Source organism: Calidris pugnax, unplaced genomic scaffold, assembly GCF_001431845.1.
Source record: "Calidris pugnax isolate Ruff unplaced genomic scaffold, ASM143184v1 scaffold70, whole genome shotgun sequence".
Classification (NCBI taxonomy): domain Eukaryota; kingdom Metazoa; phylum Chordata; class Aves; order Charadriiformes; family Scolopacidae; genus Calidris; species Calidris pugnax.
Window position 1 is genome coordinate 12,286,294 of NW_015090862.1, and position 22,659 is coordinate 12,308,952.

General features: G+C 52.9%; 1 long non-coding RNA gene across 2 annotated transcripts in view; it reads right to left on the bottom strand.

Annotated features, from left to right (window-relative positions):
- LOC106889579 overlaps positions 1 to 22,659 on the bottom strand; it is a 34,744-nt gene that overhangs the window by 2,869 nt on the left and 9,216 nt on the right. The gene's annotated exons all lie outside the window — the stretch shown is intronic.

A 22,659-nucleotide genomic window follows, 5' to 3' on the forward strand; every position in this document is an offset into this window, starting at 1 on the left:
TTTTTTTTTTTCTTCCCTCCCAGCCTTGATTGAATTTTGCAAGCCCCTGATATCTTTCTTTTTTGTAGGGATGCACGCTGCTTATGCAAATACCAGCCTTTCATACCGCCTCCCTGGCTCAAGCCCTCCAACTTGAATGTGACCAAAAGCTGTGCTCTCCCCTGCTAACTCCTTAGCACAATTACACCTCCATTCTGCTCCAGGGGCCCGGGGAGGGGGAAAAAAAAAAAGAAAAAAAAAATCATTTTAAAGTAATAACACGTGCTGTTTGCTTTGGATAATTACAAGGGAGCTTCGGCTTCTAAGAGCTATGAAATATTCCGTGTGGCAGGGCAGGAGGGAGGCTCCGTGTTCCGCCTACGCTGCCAGTTTTATCTCCTGGCGGAGATGCTGGCGCGGCCTCTCGAGGCTCCTTCCATCTCGCGCTCGTCCTGTGCACCTGGGCAAGCATTTACATTTCCTACCGAGGAACTTCTGGGCGCTTTGGGCTACGGGAGGAGAGGAGAAGGTGGCTGACATTTTTTCTTATCTCAAGTTACAATTTCCTGCAAAGCATCAAGATAATAAAACATGGGGCGATGGGCACGCCGAGAGAAATGAATGCGGCGGCTGGCTCTCCCGCGGCAGCGCGGGGAGGACCGGGGGAGAAAGGACACCCAAGGGATGCGGCTGCTCCGCCGGCTCTCGTTTGCATCCCGGCCCCGGCGTTATTGTCCTCCTGCCTTGTCTGGCTGGGGAAGTTTATGTGGAGGGCTTTTGCCGGGGCGAGGAGGAGGAGGAGGAGGAGGGGAGTTTTCCCCAAAAGCACCCAGGAATCTGTCAAAAGAGGGACAGAAAAGAGAAGAAGAAGAAGAAGGGAGACAGAGAGTGGGAACGTCAAGGACCCCTGACTAATGAATAGCAAGTTTGCCCTTGAACCTCCCTGGGCTTTGCCATTCCCAGGCTCCAAACAAGGGCTGATGCATGCTTGGGCCCAGCTGCAGGGGGACCGGGCTATGGTTCATCTCAGACACTTTGACAGCCCGGGCCTTTTCCCCGCATAGCTCAGACTCGCCTAACTACTCCCCTGGCAACAGCTCAGTGCAGGAACCTGCGGCTGAGGCCCTGCCTGCTGCATACAGAAGTGCGAGGAGGAGGAGGAGGAGGGGAGCCGCTGGGAGAAATTAGCTGGAGACCGGCTTAACCCATCAAATGCTGGGCAGGCATCACCAGCCCCGGCACCCTTGGCTCGGTCCCCGGCCGGGCTGGCTGGGTGCTCGCTGGCGTTGGAGCAGAAGAAGGGTGCTGCTGGTGGTGGTGGGTTAGATGTGCTGAGCTCGCTGTGTTATATCACAAACACCACGACCTGCTGCTTCACCAAGACCCGGCGCCTTGGACCTGGTGGGGCCAAAGGTCCTTCATGGTGCCAGGGATGAGGGAGGGAGATGAAAACAGCCGGGTGGAGAAGACCACCGGACACTGAGCGGGGAGGGCATGGCCTCTCCCTGGTGTGGCAGGGACTGGGCATCCCTCTCTGCCAGCCGAAACGAGGGCTTGGGCTGGACACGAGAGGCACAAACTTGCCCCGTCCGCTCTTTCTGCATTGCAGATCAAAGGCAGGGGACAGGCTGGCCTTAGGGGTCTGCGCTGAATGGCTGGAGAAAGCAGGGACGAGCACCCGGCGGCTCCAAAGCGCGACCCAGAAACGTTCCCACATCCCGGCCCCATATAAATCAAGGGGGAAAAAGCCGGGGGGGCCTGGGGGTAGGGGGCTCTGTCCCGGCCTCTGTTTTTACAGAGCATCTTTCATGTGCAGCCCCTGAGAGAGAGGGCTTTGCCGAGCTTGTTAAGGACGGCTCCTGCGCCAGGCAGAGAGGGGGACGCACCATATGGAGAGGAGAAAAAGAAAAGGGGACACTGAAAATGGAAAATTATGCAAAGCAGGAGGAGAGGCGCTGGGGGAAAGGGGGGAGGGAGGCAGCGAGGTGTGGGGGATGGGGAGAGGGGAGGCTGGGAAGGGAGCCCTGACTTGGGGGACACCAGCGAGCTGGCACGGGGGCAGCAGGAGAGACAGAAGTTTCCCGTGACTGGCTGCAGGACAGCCCCTGGCACCCTTGGGGGCTGTCCCCTGTGGGCAGCTCTCCAGCCTGGCTTTCCCCAGGGGATCTGGGCTGCTCTGGGGTGATGCCCAGCTGGACCACGGTGGGTGCACCCTGCATCCAGAGCTGTGCCAAGCCAGGAGATGCAGCAAAACGGGGCCCATGGTGACCTACTTCAGAGGTGTCCTCAGGACCTCTGTTACTATGGCAATGAGGTTGCGAGCAAACATTATGGCTTTTTTGGTCAAGGTTTTTGCTTTTAGTCAATCACAAAAACCGGACTCACGTACTGAGGGGCTGGGGGTCGTGTAAGAAATGGCCCTAAACAACAACGACATGAGGGCTCGAATCCCCTGTGGGTTCTCAGCCACCCACACGGTGAGTTAAGGAGCATCCAAATGCAGCTGCCAGAGCTCTTCCCTTCCCCTTGGTCCTCAGAGGGATCTCTTGGTCTCCAGAAGGTCCTAGTGCTACAGGGCGGGCCAGAGCCCCAAACATGGCTCAGGGATGCCGTGCAGGCACAGGAGGGAGAATGAACTTTCCCTGCATGTGTTATTGCCCAGCTTGTGCTCAAACTCCAGCATCTGGCCTAACGTGGTGTTTGGAGACATGACTTGGCTCCCCTCTCTCCTGGAAACCTTCCTTGGTCACACCTCAGCTTCTGGGATCAGTTCACCTTTGGGAAACCTCCCACCCTGGCACCATCCCAAAGCCACCCTGCACCTCTCACTTGTGGGGCTCTGTGCTGGCTCCCTTCCATGGGCCAGGACCACCTTGCACATCCTCACTGGGTGCCAGGTCCCTTCTCCACCCCATCTTTCACTTGGCATGGAGAGCCACCCACTTGGTCCCCCCAAAATCCCCAAGCTTGGTGCTTATTGCTCTGCCTCCCTTGCTTGGTCTCCTCCATCCTGTTCCCATCTTCTTCCATCTCTCCTCTTGATGGCTTTCGTTCAGAGCAGCCGGTGCTTTTCCTTCACTCTCCTTGGCATCACCCAACACCCAGGAACACAAACTGATCCTGGCTGCCACCTTCCCTCCCTCTCAGCCCTAGCACAGCCTTTGGTCTCATGCCCATCTCTACCTGGCTACTCCCTTTTTTAGCTCCTTCTGCCATGTGTTGCATCAGGAAACCTTCCCTTTGCATCCCAAACGGACTTCTCCATTAATCCCTTCTACTGTGCCTCCCTCCATGTACCATCACTGAATTTACCATCACCCCTGGTGCTCACCCTACACCCCCAAACCCACGTTTCAGGCAGGTATGGGGCGGATTCACGTGGGGTGAGTGCAGGGTGATGGGCTGGAACACGGGCAGGCGTGGGACCATGCCTGCAGAGATGGGCACGCTTGCCCCAGCGTACACGTGTTCCTGCCTGCACATGCCAACACCTACATGTTCCTGCCCACGTTCCCGCTGCCAGATCCGAGGCTGTGGGATTTCGAGGGGAGCTCTTGTTCTCCCCTGGGGCACGGGCATTATCTGTGCAACACGGCTGCAGGCTGGGATTGGGGCTGTTTGGTCCTACAGTCACTAGACGAAAAAGATGCTGTGTCCATCTTCTAGTTTCTCCAAGAGCCATGCCCTGGAGTATGGCTACATATGTTGGCCAGATCCTCAGTAAAGCCCTGGAATAAGCTGTAGGCACTGAAGAGGATTCATCTAAGAGGCACACAAAGAAAAATAGCAAAAAATAAAGTTCACGGGGGCACAAGGAAAACAGAGCTTCCACCCACAGAGCAGCTGTGTGGGGCTCTGGGGACAGGCAGGCAACGTGGGAGATGTTTCAGAGCTTGCTCTCAAGATGATGCATTTGCAACCGCTTCCCTTCTGCAACCAGTGGAGGTAAATCCTACGGATGCACCTTTCAATCCACGTACCTTCGGGTACAGGAATGTGTCCTGGGCTGCTCTAAGGATGGCAAACCACCATGGCAGAATGATGCAAAAAATAGATCTGCCTTCATAGGAGAGGAAGAGGGATCTCTTCTAGCCCTCGATACCCTTGACAGGCAACCAACTGCCCCTCTACAACCACACCAGGAGAAGGGATCGCTTGGTGTTCCCACCTGCTATAAATGGGTGATGTGGGGTGGGGATGTGGGGCAAGCCAAGGGATTCAGGGTGTCCTTTGGATCAGGATGGCCTCAGCTGCCGTGCTGGAAGCTGAACCGTTTCCAAGGAGGATATGGCAAGAACAGTGAGTCCTGCCCAAGTGACGGTCCAAAGCGTTGGCACTTTGTCCTGATTCAACCTCGCCCCAGATTCCCGCCCCGGCGTGCATCCAGGTTTCTTTCTCCTTGACCCATCTCTATCAAAAGAAGAGTCTGTTACGAGTCTCCGCTCTGAGTTTCTAGTCTACAAATAGAAGCAAAGCAGCCCCTGCTACAGAGCTGAATATTTCCACTAAACCCTATTTCGATGCCTGTCCCGGCGAAAGAAGCCTTCAGGGACCGTGCCCCTTGTATGAGAAGTTAAACATTTCAGCCTCCAGCAATACAAGACACCGATTCGATATTAAACTATACAATTGCTGTATGTCCCTGCATTCCCATCCCAGAGCTGCACTGCGAAGGAGTAGCTCCAGTAAACCTTCCTCTGGACGGGGCCAGGGAGCCATCTGCCTCGAGCTCTGGGGCATGGACGTGCTTCTCGGGCACCAGAGCTGGCTCTGCCACCCCACACGGAGAAGCTGTGCCACGGGAGCTGCTAAAAGAGCATTTCATTTCCAAACAGGGCCCTGGAGACCTCTTGTGTGAAAGCCTCGATGGAGTGATCCAGGGGAGCGCAGAAGAAGGAGACGCGACCCCAGGCTATAAACAAGCTGGACCCCAGGCTTGTTGGACCTTATTGCTCTACACCGGGGCTCAGGCTGGGCTGTCCCCTTGAATCAGTGCGTCTCTCCAATGCCACCACCGCTGGGGAAACGGCGAATTGGGATTTCTTCACCTCCCTCTTCCCCCCGTTTCCCTCCCCTAACTCCTTTTCCGCATCATAAGCAAAGTCCTAATAAAGCTCCCATCCCCACTGCCAGCCCTGCACCATGCTCCCAGCAGAAAAGAGATGCAAAGCCACGCTTGGAATCTGATTCCCCGGCTTTAAACGCTGCTCTGCCAGCAAAGTGCGACTTGAAAGCTCCCCTGTCACAGTTACAAAGCTCCGAACAGCCCTTCCTCGGATAATCACGCTTATCTCCAGATTAAGAAAGAGAGACCTGCAGCTGAGGCTGGTCACATGGGCTGGGATGTGGGCAAATCTCTTTTAAACAATCCCCATATAGCTGTGACCTCCACCGCAGCCCAAATACACCGTCCCTCGGTCCCACTCGAAACCCAGCTCTGGAGACATGACGGAGGAGCATGAGAGAGGGGACCACGCCGGAGAGAGCGGGGGCAGGAGGGAAACCAGGGGGAGGAGTGAGAAAGCGATGGAGAAGAGGAGGATGAGAAAGAGGGAAGAAGAAATAAGTAAAAAGGGAGGATGTGGGAGAGGAATAGGATGCGGTGGAGAGGGAGGAAGAATGGGCGGATGGAGGGGGAGGATGATGAAGGACAGGGAGGTCTCTGCTACTCTTCCTGCTGGGGATTAGTTGTCCCCGTGCTGTCCTCAGTTTAACTCTTCCCACTCTGTCCCCGGCTGGCAGCCCAGCCCGATTACGTGACTCCAGCTGTGCCAAGCAGCCTTGGCAGGGCGAGCGCGTTACCTACTTTGCTGCCACGGATTCATTAAGAGGCTTTTGCTTGTGTGGGAATAGTCATCCCAATGGGGAAAGGAGGAAAAAAATAACAACCCACCAACCCTTCTGCAGATCAACCTGGTGAGGAGCTCTCTGACAAAGCGGTTTCCATGGCCCTGCCTGGGGCTCGGGAGCAGAATTGAGGAGAGGCAGGGATGCAAAACAGGAGAGGCAGGTGGAATGGGGGGAAATCAGTGGGAAGGTCTCCAGCCAAGCTCCCTGCTCCAGGACAAGGCACTGGTCAGGGAGGGAATTGCCAGCCCTTCACAGGATGCTGGTCCCTGGTTCTACTTTGTGACTAAAGGCCACCTTGCATCTGGCTCAGGGATGGACAATTCATTCACCCCGTGTGCAATGAACGGTCCGAGCAACCGCAGAGTGGCTTTTTCCACCAGCAGGTTCCCCTCTCACGCCCATGTGGGATTAACACAATTACTTTGCAACAGAGGAGCCCAAACGGCTCCGAAATGGGCACAGATGCAGAGCACTGGGGCTGGACCTCTCTGAGGACACTCACGATCTGCTGGCACCGACTTGGCTTTCCAGACGGGGGCTTGGCCACCGGCTGCAGCTCGCCAGGAGGGACCACAGTGCTCCCTCCCCGGCTGCTCATTATTCACCCTGCGCAATTAGGCGCCGCTGATAAGTCACACGAAATTGCCTTTGTTCTCTAACTGGATGACCTGCGTTTCACAGGAGTCCCTTTTTCCTGTATGTTACTCACAAGTCGCCCACCGTACCTACTGCTGGAACGGCAGCCAGGATTTTGGGGCGCTCTTCTGGCTGGCCACCAGTAGATGCCCCATCCAGGTCGATGGGGAGGTACAGCCTGGCCCTGCCCGTCCTTTAGACTTCTCTGGGCACAAAGGAGAGCTGTTCCATCTGCATCTCACTGGGGACATGTCAGCTCTCCTCCAGGCAGGTGGCTTTGCCACTCTCTGGCTACTCTACCGTCTCTTTGTGTCACTCCCAGCTCCCCTCCCAGCAGCAAAGAAAAGCCCAGTGCGGCTTCAGAGACAGTGGGAAAAGAGGCATCAGCCCTTGCCCAACCCAAACCCCACCGATGCTAATGGCCACCTCACTTAATTAATCATGACCTGTCCTTTCCTCCCTGGCCAACCCACCAGGTGGTGTCAACCTCATGCTCTGCTGCTCAGACCAAGTCATCTCCCACCCAAGCTCCTCGCAGGACCATCCCCACACCATGGTGTCTGCTCCTGCTCTTCATCCCATCACCGCCAGTGCCAGGATCTCATCATGGAAGGGAAGACATGCGGAGCCAGCATGAAGCTGGGTACCACCAAATTCCACAGCAGACAAGCCGTGTTGCCACAAAACTTCCTGAAATGACCCTCACATCAGAGCAGCCTCGCCCTGTGTAATTCCCTGCTCTTTCAGCATCCGGCAGCTGCTCAGAAGCAGATGGGAACATGGGGAGAAAAGACTTATTGGCCCATTCTATAGCTTCTTCTCAGACTGCTCAAGAAATGTATGTGGGGTCTTAAGTCTTGTTGATTCAAGGGAAAGGATGCAAAATTAATTTAGATGAGAAATTAATTAGATGTGAACTGGTGTTTACATCCCTACTTGTACAATGAATTCTTGTGTGAACCTACAGAATGCAGATGGATGGACGGATGGATGGATGAATGGATGGATGGATGATAACAGCACTCTGGGAATGACATTATGTGCCAGTCCATACGCTGGGGATGTAGAAAGACTTTTCTCTGCATTGGTAATTAATAACTCCATCCTGAGCAAATGTTGATAAATCCTTTATAGCGCACGTTATCTCTGTCTCTCCAACTCCTGCTCTGCATTTCCATTTGCCTGTTTCCACTGCTCCACCCTGGCACCCACACGCTTCACTTCCCTCCCGTATTTTGTAACTGGTAGTGGATTTGACTCCCTTTCTGGAGAAGCAGGTGGAGGTTTTGTTGCTGGGGCTTTGTGTGAGTGATCGCATGTGTATTTGTGTATACAAAGACGGCTACAAATCCATTGGAAATAAACACCTTTTAAGGGACTTGAGAGAGAGACACAGGGCAGAGGAGAAGAAAGAGCCTACAGACCCTCAGCCAGACAATCAGCGAAAATGAAGAGAAAGACCCAGTGAACCAAAAAATGCCTCAGTTCTCTTTTAAACGCTCCATGATTTGCAAGGAAAGCAGCAGATCCCATCGCTGGGAAGCCCAGCTCTGCCAGAGCACCAGGAGTCACAGCAACCCTCACCCCTTCTTCTCCCAGCTCCGCACAGCTCAATTACCCCAGGCTGCCAGGCTGCGCTGCGCACACCCCCGCCACCCCGCATCTCCCCCGCCGCCCAGACAGCTTTCGCCAATGGAAGGAGTACAAATATATTCATTGGCACCTTATCAGACATGCATGCAAAACTAATTAACATGGGGAGACATGCAAGCTGCCACCCAGCCACAAATACACACCCACGAGCATGCACACACACACGCACGCATGCACAAGGCAACCCTTGTCTAGGGGGGACATTCAAAAGGCTTTGTCACTAATTTAGGCATCTGTCTCAGTCTGGTCTGGTCCTCCTGGCTGGGCTGGAGTTGTGGTTTTTTTCCCACTCTGTTTGACAATGCTGGGAACATGCCCGGAGACCCCTCATTCAAATCACCCCTTGACAATGGTCTCATTGTGTGAGCATATAGAAAAGGGAAAGGATGGGGGAGAAGATGTGGAAGGGGGGTAAGGAATTAAAATGTGAACCCGAGGAAGTGTTTACTAACACAAGCCCCGCAGCTGCCCCGTCTCTCCTCCACCCCCTTTCTTCCGCCCCCGGCCGCTCCAATGGCCCAGCTTGTCCCCAGCACAGCGGTGGGACAGGGGGACAGCGGAGTGGGAGCAGGAGCATGGCTAGATTGGAGGGGTGAAGCCTCAGAGCATTCGAATCTTCAGCAGCAGGGGGGCAGGTACAGGTTTGGGAAGAGAAGATGGAGCCAGAGATGCCTTGGAGAGGATTAGTGACTTAAAATGTCCTGGGAAGGACATCCTCATGGAGGAGCAAAGGATTTATTGGTATAACCACTCCAAGGCTTTCCAGGCAGGGACAAATAGTGTTTAAAGCTGGCCTCGTGGATTAGAGCAGGCGGGCAGGCTCGCCGCGCGGTTTGGACTGCTCTCTTTGGTGCTGCTGCCAGACACGCTACAGTGCGAGAAGAAAGGGAGGGAGCAGCGGGGTGTCGGGGCCGGGGGCTCAGGGAACAGACCAGACTCCCTCCAGGACCTGACTGTCTGCCTACTGCTAGTTATTAAATAGCAGGAGGAAAAAAAAAAAAAAAAACAAAAAAAAAAACAGTGCGAGAAGAAAGGGAGGGAGCAGCGGGGTGTCGGGGCCGGGGGCTCAGGGAACAGACCAGACTCCCTCCAGGACCTGACTGTCTGCCTACTGCTAGTTATTAAATAGCAGGAGGAAAAAAAAAAAAAAAAACGAAAAAAAAAACCCACACAGGAAAAAAATGCCCCCAGTGCCCTGAACCACCCCCCAGCCATGCCTGGGGAAGGAAATAGCGAAGGTGCAGATGTTGGGGGGGTGTTAGCCCCCAGCCCCACCACGCTTGGCTGGCCTCGGCAGACACCGTTCAGCTGGAAATGCCCACGAGTCGGCAGAGCAAAGGGAAGAGGAGCTGGGGAGGGGGAGAAGATGATGACAACGTTTTCCATATATGCAAATGCATCCGCTCAAGATACCCAGAGGGAGACAAAACAAAGAGACCTCAAAGAGGCTGGCTCCGAGACCCGCACAAAGCCAGATACCTCCCTACACGTGAAGACCTGCGCAACACGAGATGCGATGCAGCCCAGAGGTTCCCCCCATCTGAGCAGATACGAGCCCAAAAAAAGCCTGATCGAGAAGCCCAGTGAAAGCTGCAAACACAAATGCCACAATCCCACGTCCTCCTACACAAACAGATGCACCTTAGGAGTATGAAACTATTCCTGTCCGTCAGCTTAGTCAGAGAAGAGAAAAGCTGTGATGCAAACCCAAAAGAGCTCTGCCTCGGTGGGGCAGAGGTAGCCCAGCTCCCCTGACATCGCCCCTGCAGCCAGAGCCACCACCTGGACCTTTGTTTGGTTTCCATAAGAGGAAAACTAGGAGGTTTCTGGAGATCGCTGTGAACGAGGCAGAGCAAAACGTCACACAGAAACCCAAGAACATGTGTGACAGCGAAACATTTCCTTCCCACAACCACTGCGACAAAATGCAAGTCACTTGTGCAAACATTTCTGCTTAAAAAAGGGAAGCAACAGCCAAGCAAGCAAATCTGTGCTTTTTATCCAAACAAGTGGTTGCGAGCAGCTTTATTGCCCCCATACATGGGGATAAGCACTCAACATACAGTCACACGGAGGGACTCGGGGGCAGAGCTGTGGTTTTAACAGGGCGATACAGACACTGAATGCAATAAAACCCTACAGAGATCAGCTCGCCAGGACTCGAGGCTGAGAAAAGCTATTTGATGGTAAAGAGAAACAAGGACACTCGCGATTCTGCTCTCATTTCCATGCTGTAAATTTGGGCAGCTTTTACTGAAGGCAATTAAATCTTCACTTAGGATTTAACCTGATGAAGCTGAGGGCAGACCTCGGTACAAGACCCACCTCTGGGCTCTTCCCCACAACTTGCTCTGCAGAGGTCAGCAGGAGTTGTGAAACAGTTGAGTGAAAAAGCAGGGGGGTTCATAGCACCCCGCCAACGTGGCCATTTCAAAGCCCCCTCCAGCTCTGTCTTGGCTACTCTTTCCTTCGCCGGGGATTTGCCACTTTGCTCACCAAGCCTTGGCTGCAGGGGAAAGTCAGCACCAGCCTCGTAAGCACAGACACTCAAAAGCATCTCTTTATCTCCAATGGGAGCTGAAGACCTCAACAATCCTTCAACACAACCATTCCTTGCCTCTGGGAGCTGATAATTCCTTTCTGCTACTCAATAGGTTGCAGTGTGGATCCCACACAAGACCCTTGCAAGAAACCACTCAAACCCCTCTGTTATTAACACCTATTTGACTACTCTTTAAATTTCATTTTATTCTAAGACAGTGACAAAGGCTCTTTTGCTCACCAGCACAGTTTAACACTCTGGGTTTCACAAGCAACAAGTGATAAAACTCCTCACCTGCTTGCACCACACGGGTAAGGTCACTTCTGGGCTGTGACCTTAAATCTATAGATGCTTTTCCCCTCAGACATTGAGAGCTGTAAATCTCAACATCTCATTAAATAGCCCTGCAGATCACTCAGAACAGATTGCCTCACAACGTAACTTTTTGGCTGGTCACTACTCACGAAGGGATGATTTTACATGACATTTATTCATGCAAATTGCAGAGGCTGTAGTCTGGTTACCCAGCAAGAGCGTAAAAAATTACAGTTTAGATGCATAAATGCTGGCACCATCATAGAAGGCACGATGAGACTGGAAACGCATCCCTGGGTTTCAAATGCAGTGCAACAAAACTTAGAGTCCTCATCAGATGGGGGTTTATCAGGAACAACACCCCCCCTGAAATCACCCGGGGGAGGCAGAGAAGGGCATGTGCAAGGCTGCAGGAGCTACAGAGAAATGAACTTCTCCCGCTGCATGTGCAGGAACCTGCCATGGGGAGAGCACACGCGACATTCTACGTCACTCACAAAGCCTACTCTGTCCAATAAAGTGGGGAAGTAAAACAAAGCATGAAATCCAGGCATAAATTAGCATCCCTCTAGTCTAGCTTTATTTGTGCTGCTGCTGCTGTGGATTAGCATCTAGCTGGCTGACAGGCTGATAGGCAGACAGAAACAGGGAGAAATAAAAAAAAAAAAAAATAATCAGTGGGTGTCTTTTTTTCCCTATGGTTCCTGGGATGTCTGCTGTCAAAGTGCAGACAGTGTTCATCCCTTTAGGACCAGAATTTTTCCATCTTCGTGGGAAGGCAATAGGCTCTGCAGGAAAGCAAATCCCCCTGAGATGTTTGTGCCTGCACCCTGCGAAGCTGGCACCCGTTGTCTGACTGCAAGCCCAGTGCAAACCCATCACATCCTCAGCCGGCATCCCTCCGGCATCCTCAGCATCCCTCTGGAGGGGTTTCCAGAGAGCCACAGAGCCCCAGGAGCAGTTAGGGTGAGGGGCTGGGAGACCTTGAGGGTGACATCTCGCCGCAGGCACGTGTTGGGAGGAGACGCCCCAGGATTAGCTCTGGATCATATTCACCAGCGCTCGAGGCAGCTGCTTCCTTCACTGCTTGCAGCCACGGTTGGGTTTGGTACCTGATCCCAGATGACATGACTGGGATCTCACGCCAGCATCTCCTCTCAGTTTGTGTCAGAAATGTGTCACCGCCAGCTCCTCGGGCAGGGGGACCTGCAGAGAGCTTCCACTGGGCTGTCACACAGCCTCCCGCTCCTCCAGGCTGCGTGGCAAAATGAGTGGTCATCACTGGAGACGTCTCTTCTCCCCAGGCTCGGTGGCCTCACGCCCACCTGCCCTTTCTGAGCACAGCCATGAAGGGACAATGCTAAAGTGGTGCCAGTCCTGATGGCCACCACCCCAGCCCTTCCCAAACCAGACAGCCCCGTCAAAGGACATGTTGCTGCCCTAGCAGCTTCAGGCAGCAGGGAGGAGCTGGGATGCTCAGAGGGGATGATACCAACATGGCACCCGTGCCCACACTGGGGGAACAACAGCAGCAAACTTGACTGTGTTCAAAACAAACTGCAAAACCCATTTCCACCCTCGCTGAGCCACTCACAGCTTGGTTGGGCTCTCAGGTCACAGGACATCTCTGCTCTAGGGCACTAGGGATGGAGTGGGAGTCAAACAGACAGCTCAGTTTTTAGGCTATGGAAAGCAAATTTTCAGCCGTTTTCAGAGGTGGCCTAGAAAACACAGACTAATTCTGCACGGCCATATAGCGAGTCCCTCAGGAGCACGGCACACAGTTTGAACACCCCAGTGTCCCTCTGCCTGCCAGCGTGACACTTACTGAGTGGGTCTGATCAGAGGACACAGGCGTGAAAATTTCCTGGGATGTGGCGAATCCCCCCTCCGCAAAGCCCACGCAGCTCCCAGCCCAGTGCACTGGCCCCACTGAACACTAGTGCCAGCAACCCCAGCTCTGCCTGTGCAGCAGGGAGAAGGCAAAGCCTTGCAGGCATCAGGCAGCCATGGCAGGCTCTGCTTGCCCCGTGCCCAAATGGGTCAACACAGGCAGCTCCTCCCCAAAGGAGACACAAGGACACTCTGCAAGGCTTTGAGACAGCAGCTGGCAATAGCCCAAGCAAAGGGGATGTAGCCCTGGTCCTCCAGCCATGCCTCCCCCAGCCCAGTCCCCTCTCCACACCCACAGAGGCATCTATGGAACCATCCCGTGGTATCTGCAGGGCAGCTTCTTCTAAGGGCTGAGAAGGGAAGAAGAATGAAGACAGCACAGAAGCCTGAGGCTTTGTTTCTCAGCACTCAGCCATGTTGCACGCTGCAGATTAGCTACCGGGGACCAGCCACTTCCTACCACATCCTCAAGCTCTTGCAGCAATAGCAGGCACTCCTTTAACCTCTGCCATTTGAGATGGAAGGAGGCAGAAGTCAGTCAGAGCCTACAGAAATGCAGCAAGCTGCATGAAAGATCTTCCCTTTGCAAGGAAACAGTCCCCTAATGGGTTCCCCAGCCAGCACTTATCGATGTGAACCATTTGTTTCCTCCCCAAGCTCTCTGCTTGCTCTGCCACATCACCCATCCACCTGATGGCAAGCAAAACGAGTCTGGTGGGTGCCCCTACCACCCACTCATGAGCCCTTTGTATTTCTGCTCTGCTCCTCAGTGCCACACCATCAGGAAGCCCAGCCTGGGGATGGCGTGGGACTGCAACTGATTTAAATGCTTGTACAAGTCCAGGCTCGTGCCTGCCGTTTGCCCTTCATTTTGGGGAGCTCCAGTACACTTCTGCAACAAGATATATTAAAATATCCATTGGTTACAGCACATTCAGGCAAGTGGCCACTGGGGCTGGAGTGATGTCTATGAAGCATATCACAAATAGACCGAAGGAGCACATTCCCCTGAGACACTGGTCCGAGTGGCAACTTGGGACATGTCTGCAGCAGCCTGGGGAGATTCTGCACGGTCCCATGAGGACATCACAGAGACAGCATCTCCTCTTCTGGCTCTTAAGCAATCTCCCACAGCACTACATGACCTCTCCATTAAAACAAGGACCAAATAAATTTTAAAGGGCATTTTTTTCCCCTAGTCCCAGCAGTGGGGAAGTCAAATGCTGTTTTGCAAGCTGTCCCTAGAGCAAGACAGACCTGTACATGTCCACAGGCACAGCCAGCCTGTGTCCATACAGACTTGTCCCCACCACGTCCATAAGCACACACGCAGATGTGCATCCCTCACTTGGTCTCTTACAGAATAGGGCACCAGGGACCAACATCACCAATCATTACCTTCCAGAGGCTGAAGCACACACACCACAGACATTTGCTTCCAAGTCTCCCTGTGCCCAGGGCCATATGACGGTGGCTGCGACCACTCCTGAGAGTCATCAGTATGTCTAGTGGTTTAAACGGGACCCAAGCCAGCCACCATCCGACCCAATGTAATCCATGATACTTTGAGTTGTCAGGCTCTCTTTCCCTCCCTGTTCAGCGTTACGCAGCACCCTAGACCGTTAGCCTTGAGCTTTGAATACCAGGGAATCTAGATCCCCAAAACTGCTAAGTCTGACTCCAAAAAAAACAAGTATCTGGAGGGATTTGTTTCAGATCCGTAATGCCTAGGCCTTTGACTTATTTCCAGAGTTTTCCCTGCAGTGATGATGTCCCTAAATACATTCCTTGTTAGCATCATTTCATTACTTTTAAGTGAGAACAGATTTTCAAATAGCCCTTGATTACACTTGCTGGGAGTTTGCAACAGACAACCCAAATCCCAGACCTTGCACTAAAATCCCTGTGAATCATTCTGGTCCAGCCTTGTCAGCTGCTCTTCTACCCAAAAGGCATCTGCCCTTGAGAGCAGGATAGTAGGAGAAGGGAGGAAAGATGGAAAACAACCATTTCTGGGACTACGATTTACATCAGGAGGAACAAAAGCCTCTCCTGGCCTTGGCCACCAGCAGCAGCTACTCATGAAGCTCCCACCGAATTTGTCCGAGTGAGAGCCAGAGGAAGAGACACATTGCTCCTGCCTTGCTAGATTTTCACCCAAGCTTGTCAGCAAGGTATGTTCAGCTGTGCGGCTGCTCAGTGTATGCAAACCTGGCCTGACACCCGCAGCCTGTCTGGACACCTCCCTAAATCACAAAGGCGGCAGCATCACTTGCAAGGTGCACGCCATGCCCAGAGGCAGCAAAGGCGAGCTCCTCGCAGCCTCCCGGCCCCAGGCCTTCTGCCAACACCATCCCAACGTGGGGCACGCGGGCAAAAGAGCTGCTGGAGGAATCCACGCCAAGCGGCGCTGAGCACGACCTTTCTGCTTTACAACGGTAACCTGAATCCTAAATACTGGATTTCTAGGCATGCATTAAAGCCATGAGACAATGGAGACGGCGAGGCTGGGGCTGGCTGCAAGCCAGCTCTGTGCTGGCCCCGCCAGTGCCCGATGTTTCCCATTTCCTTCTTTTTTTTTTCTTCTTTTTTTTCCCTGGCAAATAAGCAAAGTCCCCCTAAACCATGAGGCAGGTGCATGCACAAGCTCACCCGTGACTTGGGGACTGTGCATGACTCACCCCCCATGGAAGGTGGATGCCCGAGAAGACCCGGAGAAGTCGTTGCCTTCCTCTCTCGCTCGCTCTCTCATACGAGCATTGCTTCTCCTTTAATTGGTTTCATTCATGGCGGCCCTTCGCTAAATGTAATTATGCCAGGCTCTCTCCATCTGTCTGCGTTCAGGAAGAGCCATCGCTCTCAGTGTTTTTATTTTCAATTTTTATTTCTCCATTAATCCCCCCTCTGCAGCTCACATAGACAACGATGTCCAGGACCTTCTGAGGACACACAGGCACCGAAAAAAGAGCAGGGCTTGTCCCCAGGTCTCTCCTGACTGGAGGACATCTTTTTTTTCACAGGGAGAGCCCCATACCTCAGTGGCTCTTTGTAACCACCTCCACCTCCCCATGATACCAGCACAAGCCAGTCCTTTTGCAGACACTGGGGAGCTGTCTGGGAGCCCAGGCAAGAGGAGATAGCTTGATTCTGTCTGCACCCACAGACGTAGAGATATCTCTGCCTTGTCTTCCCCAGCCCAGTACCTAAAGCTAGCAAGGAGATGTCTGCTCAAGTTGACATGGACTGCTTTTCACATGAAGACAGCATTCAGTCCTACACAAACCAAGGTGCTAATTTTCCTCCCCAGGAAGGCAGGCAGGGTGAACACAGCAGAACACAGGGATTAACAAACTCATAGCTGCATGGCTGAGGCTGCAAAGTGCCCAACGCACCCACAAGCATTTTGTCCCTCGGGGTACATCACTCATGGTCTTTACACCTTCCTCAGCTAAGAGAGGTAGATCTTGGGGGAAAACACAATGCTGAAGGAGCTGTTGGCTTATCGAGAGACCAAACCCAGCGACACAGACCCTGGGCAACCAAGCACCATCTGGTGACCGCCGGCTCCCGACACAATAGCCGACGTTGGCATGTTTATGATAGAGACCAGAGGCGGATTCCCATTATCCCCATCAGATCCTGTGATGTGGTTGCAGGAGAAGGACCACGAGAAGCAGATGGGATGGCAGAAGAGAAAAGAACACAGCGAGACAGACAGACAGAAGAGATTTATATGAAGCTAAAGCGCATACCCATAAACATGGAATAAGTAAATAGCATGTAAGTATGAAATTAAATGCGGGGAATCCATGGCATCCAGTAATCAGTCAAATATCTCCTTCACCTCTTTTTCAGTTTATCATCGGCATTTTAAAATGAGATATTTATGCCAATAAGTAACCCAGTTGTATATTGTAACCCTGCAAATATTGGCTGGGATCTGAGAGATTCGTCCCGACAGACAATTCATTTTTACAGTTATTTTTGGACTCCCAGCTTTCGTGGAACACCGGCTCTCTGTGTTGGATTTTATGCCCCTGAAATGTATTTACAATGCATGGCATCTGTATTGTGCATTACACACTTAAATCATTGCTTTTCATTCATCGCTTATAAAAAAAAAATATATTGCAATATCCTGAAGCTCCAAATACTCAAATTCAAAATATTACTGCTGCGTTTTTGGAGTGATACTATAAAATAACGTTGTGTTTTTAGATAAAGGAGGGAAAATTGATCACGAGGAACATGGATTCCCAAGATTTGGGAAGAAGGGGAGTTTGGATTTCACACCATGATAAATGAAAAAAAAAAAAATAATAAAAAAACCTGAAACCCCACAAAGGTTTATTTTCTAAACAAGAACATAGAAACATTTTGTCACTTAAACAAAGGGAGGAGGGCGGGGGAGGCTCCGCATCCCTGGCTTGCTCTCTGCAACGGACAAATACTATCAGAAACAAAAAGCATGGCATAGTTAGCAGGAGCGGAGCTCAGCGCTTTAGATTTAATGATATGTATTTAAGTTCCTTTTAGGGGAAGCCTTCTGCAATCGTTGGGGGGAAAAAAAAGAAGAAAAAAAAAATCATGGTTTTAAAGGCTTCTGTCATTGTTGCCTATGAGCCGAAGAGAAAGGCGCTTTCTTTGTCATCCGGGGGTTTATGAAAACACCTTAATGTGTCCTTTTCATAGGTGAAGCAAGGCGCACAAAGCAGCCGCGTGCCAACGCGTCCCCCCCGCCACCCGCAAAATAAATAAATGGAGGAACGCGGGGACGGCAGCCATCATAATCCCCCGGCAAAGCGGCAGCGAGGATGGTCTGGCGGGGTAAATATCGCACGTCTCCTGCCAAACCCCGCGTGGGCTATTGTCCCACCACCCCTTTTAGATGTCATTAAGGATTTTTCGCATACAACCAAACGAGCGGAGGGGACGAACGCGCTCGCTCCTTCCCCACCAGTTGGAGAAGCCATGATGAGGCGGCTGGGAGCCGGCGCGGGGAAAACACAGGGCAAATTAGGAAGTATGTTAATTCAATTAATATCACAGAGGGGCTGGCGGGCTGGGGTGGGGGGGGGGAGGTGTGTGCACAGATTTTCCGCCCGAGGAGGGAGGTGGCAGAGAAAGAACTGGGGCATGCCAGCTCCCGTTATTGTTCTGCCTTCATCGGTAATTAGCAAGATAAGGAGGGGACGGCGTGAGGGAGGCAGCGTGGCGAGGACGAGGCAGCGCTGCACCCCACCTCATGCCCATGCGGCCATCTTACAGGCAGCGCTTGCCTCCCGCAAAATGGCCGCCGGGGCCCACGCTGCCTTAGGCCCGCAGCCAGACTGCCCCAGCGGGCTCCCCTCCGCCCGGCCTGAGGTGGCTGGCACCCAGTGGTTGGGAGCAGTGGCAGCCATCCCACAGATCCATGGCGAAAGGGGGACCCTGGAAGAGAGGGAGTCGCCATGGTGGGCCGGAATATGTCCTGAGGCCTGGCGAGTGGCCATCTTAGCCCGGGCCCAGCTGACAGTGCCAAGGTACTGGACATGCAGCGCTTCCACAGCTTTCACCCTGGCCCTCCTGACTGGAAAAAAGAAAATACACTACTCTTCTCCAAGGCAGCGCACATTGCCCAGTGCCAGCTCATAACCATGGAGGTGGCTGTGCCCTAGTCGTGCCTGTGCCCTAGTCGTGCCTGTGCCTTTGTCATGGCTTCCCCCTCAGACATGGATGGTGCAGGAGCAAAGGCTGGCTTAGGCCCATGCAAGCAGCCACTTTTGGGGCACAGCTGCCTGCCTGAATGTGCCCCTATGAGTCCTGTAAGCTGCCAGGCGCTGGGCTGACATCCTGGCTGGGCTCTGACCCTGGAAGACGTGGCCTGAACAGATAGAGCAATACAGGTTGGCAACCCAAGAGCTATGAGGGAAAATAATCGCCTGCCCAGCCACCAGAGAGTGAGTTATGGGCAAATTCTGCCTTTCTCCTGATTGAAACAAAATAAATGCCAAACCAAAACTGCAGAGACACCAGATGCGAGCTTCCTAAATCTTAATTTAACACACATTTAAAACAAGACCAGTTAGAAAAGGAAAAGGCATGGTTGCATAGACAACATGGACAGAGCTACACCTGCATTTCCCACTTCATGGGAGCTTCACAGCGGAAACATCAGTGTTGTTCAGTTCTCCAAAAGAGCGATACCAAATACCAACCAAGGAACCGTCATCCTTGGTCCCGGGCTGTCCCCAGGACACTTACAGCAATTACTGACATTAAAGCAGTATTCGGGAAGCGTTTCCCCTGTCTTTAGCCACAATGGGGCTATTTCACACGGTGCGATAGGCACGCCACGCACATTGAAAATTCGGCATCTGCTCCAGTACTCTGTGGAGAACCGGATCACGAGGGTGATTGCAATCGCACGCAGACAGGGCCGTGTTATACATCTCGGTTAGACAGTGAAACATAAGGGATGGCAGGCTAGCCGCTCCGCTCCGGGGTTGTCTACACGGAAAACCACACCATTATAATGACAGCACTATAGGTCAACTGCTACTGCTCCTCACCACGCTGGTGCACATCTCCACTCTTACACTGGCTTTCTCCAGTTTAGCTTAAACTGCTCCCAGCTTGACATACCCAGTATACGGGAGAGTCCTGCCTTCTGCTGAAGTAAATATCCACGGAGGCTGTATGCGTACAGCTCCTTGCTTTAAAATCCGCCCCCCAACCGTACATCTGTAGCTAGACCTGCCCTTCGGCTAACCTTTCTGTACTCCGCACACTTCTGGGCTGTTCACAGTGCCCGTGAAACACTATTACACCCTGCTTCCCTTGGGTGCTAATCCTGCTTGTCAACCCAAAGGCAGAAGCAGACAGTGGCTTGGCATTTTGATTACGTTGTGATCTGTTTGAACCTTCCAGACTCTTTTGATGTCTGTGCAAATTTGAAAGGGGGAGCCTTCATCCTCCACAACGAAACCCCGCTATCGCACAGTGAAACATCTCGGGACTCCTACGTCCGTAGCCATCGCTAGGTTTGAAGCGGGGAGGGGAGCTATGGCTCCTCCAGGAAGAGTGAAATTTCAGACTAACCAGTTCTGGCCCTGAGCGGAGAACACCACGGGGACAGCGCGTTGCTCTTCAAACAAATGCATGCGTAGGGGAGTATGCGCATGCACAGAGACACCATATTTATACAAATAGATGCATTCATAGGAAAATGCAAATAGCATCCTCTTCCGTCCCAGGCTCCCTTCGAGCTCCTGACATCCCAAGGTTTCAGAGGAGTACAACCGAGCTTCAGATCAAACATTAGCCCTGCGGGGGTTCCCTCAGGGAAGCAGCCGTGCACCGGGGTCTTTTCCCCGCTTCCATGCGAGGTTTCCCGACCCGGCCTTCCTTGGGTGCTCTGTTCTGACACGCGTTCGACACACGCGCGCGCATGCAGAGCCTTGCTAAAAGGTGCTCTGGGAATTGAGCTCCGCTTCCTCCTTCTTCTAAATCAATTGTCATAAACCAGCTTTTGTTTTATTTTTAACAAAGCGACAGAAATAATCTCCATGCACAGCCCGTGCCGCTCTCACAGCCCCATCCTCTGGCACAACAAGCTGCCCAGGGCCCCCTGAGGACACAGGCATGGGAAGACAGAGGGGTAAGGAAGACTGGGAGAGGCTGCTTTCAGGTGCACAGAAATCCACTCCTCCTCTCTTGAGCCCATTACTCGGCAGGCAGCGAGGCAGCGGGATGGGAAGGGGGTTGGATGGCGAGTAAAGCACTCCCAACCTCCCCAAATGAATTTCCAGCTGGGCCCTTCATCCCCAGCCCACTGAGCTGCCCGCTTTCGACCTGCATTTTACCTTGCACTCTGCGAAGCACAGTTCCTCTCGCTCTTTGGTACCAGCAAGGGATGACCCCCTCAGCACCACTGCGGCAATCGATGGGCTGACATGCAACTTGTGACAGCCCAAGCTCTGCCTGCCTGAGGTACACCCCTCTCTCCAGCATAGCCAAGGACCCGTCCCTCCTCCTCCTCCTCCTCCCATCCCACTCGCCCAGGTCCAGGACTCAGACATATGGAGACATTTCTTGATGAAACCTATCAGTGGGTGAGTGGCAGCTGAGCAGGTACCGAGCAAGACGTGGGGCCAGACAGCAGCCAGGGGGGAAGGCAGCGGGTGGAGGGAACGTGCCTCGGGAGGAATACTCACAAAGGGCTGCTTTCATTAATAAAACATTCCCCCCTCGGTCGCCTTTTGATTTGGGTGTAAGAATTAACCCCATCTGCCCAACAGCACGCTACCTACCAAGTCATCTCTGCCGAGGAAGGCCGTCTGACGTGTCCGCTCAATTGCTACGCTTCCCCCTGCCCGTGCTCCTCGGCTCTCCAGACCCCCTCCAAACAGCTCACCAGCCTTGCTGGGTCCACCCTATTGAATAGATCCTCTTCCCACAACATAGATTAGACCCAGTGAAAATAGGCTTAGTGAAAATACCATTTCACTATTAATGCTCCCCCCCCCACCAACCCGCCTTCACACTCTCTCACACCCAGAAAGATTATAACAAATCCCGGTCACCTTTTGCCCTTGCTAACTACTGCTCCAGTCTTCGCACTGCGCGCCTTCTACTGCGACTAGAGGGCTGGGAACGGGGTAGTACTTAGATATATACACACATATATATATCTAGTCAGCACTGGAGATGTTCAGCTGCAGACACAGATCTCCCTGCACAGCATCTTGCCCTGTCATGACACCCCAGCCAGTCCCTCTCTGCTGTAATTGCAGTGCCTGGTCCTTGGGCATCAGCAGAAAGTTGCAGCAAATCCTGCGCTGGTTTAAGCACGATCTGTCCATACAAAATTGGTGGGGGGTTGCTTTTACATCACTGAGACGTTTCTATTATCTTTCTGTTTCAAGTAAAACCGAGATGCAGAGATGCCTTCGAACAGACAGCCCCTTCATTTTTCCAGAGGTGTGTTTTAATGAGTGACTCGCCTTCCAAAAAGGGGCCGGCGGAGGGGAAGGACGGCAGATTCTCCACACAAATTCAATAGCTGGTAGGTTGCCATGGGCTAAAGCATTTCTTTGCACACATGAAGGGAAGGGACTCCAGAGCACTAAGGGTTTTGCCTCCCATGAGTTATAGCTCTACCCTTCAAGAGCGGAATAAATGCTTTATCCCATTGCAGCCTGCGATGTATTCTACATAGATGGATTGATTTCCCCTATTGTTCTTAATAAATCCTGGCGCATGAAGAAACTCGCTGCACAGCCATTTTTCCTGCCTTGTTCTACCTTGCAGAAGTAATAAGGGTCAGATGTGACTGCAGTGGGAAGCAAAGGCCGTACGCGAGGCGGTACTTTGCTGGATGCAGTGGGTGTGTTCGCAGGGGCTCCGTGGGTGCAGAAAAGCAACACCCTTTTCTCTGTTTATTCCCCCTTCTAGTCTAAGCTGAGGAAGAGGGGCACCACGGCTGGGTACCGCAGCACTGGCGTGGCTCTGAGGGGAGCAGCCGTTCTACAAGCTGAGCCTGCACAAGCCCCCCCTGCTCTGCACAGGGAAAGGTAAGGCTCTGGCCCTCTCTGATCGGAGCTTGCACAATGTCTGATAAATACAGGGCTGAGCCCTGCACCACTGTAGAGCCTTCCCAGCACATCCTCCTCCCTGCCATACCCTGTCCATCAAACCTGCCCCTGCCCACATCCCAGCTGAGGGGAGCCTAAACCACCAGCCCAGGGGCTCCTCTGGTTTTTGAAAACAAAACCAAAAAAAACCCCACCAAAATGCCAAACCAACCCTCC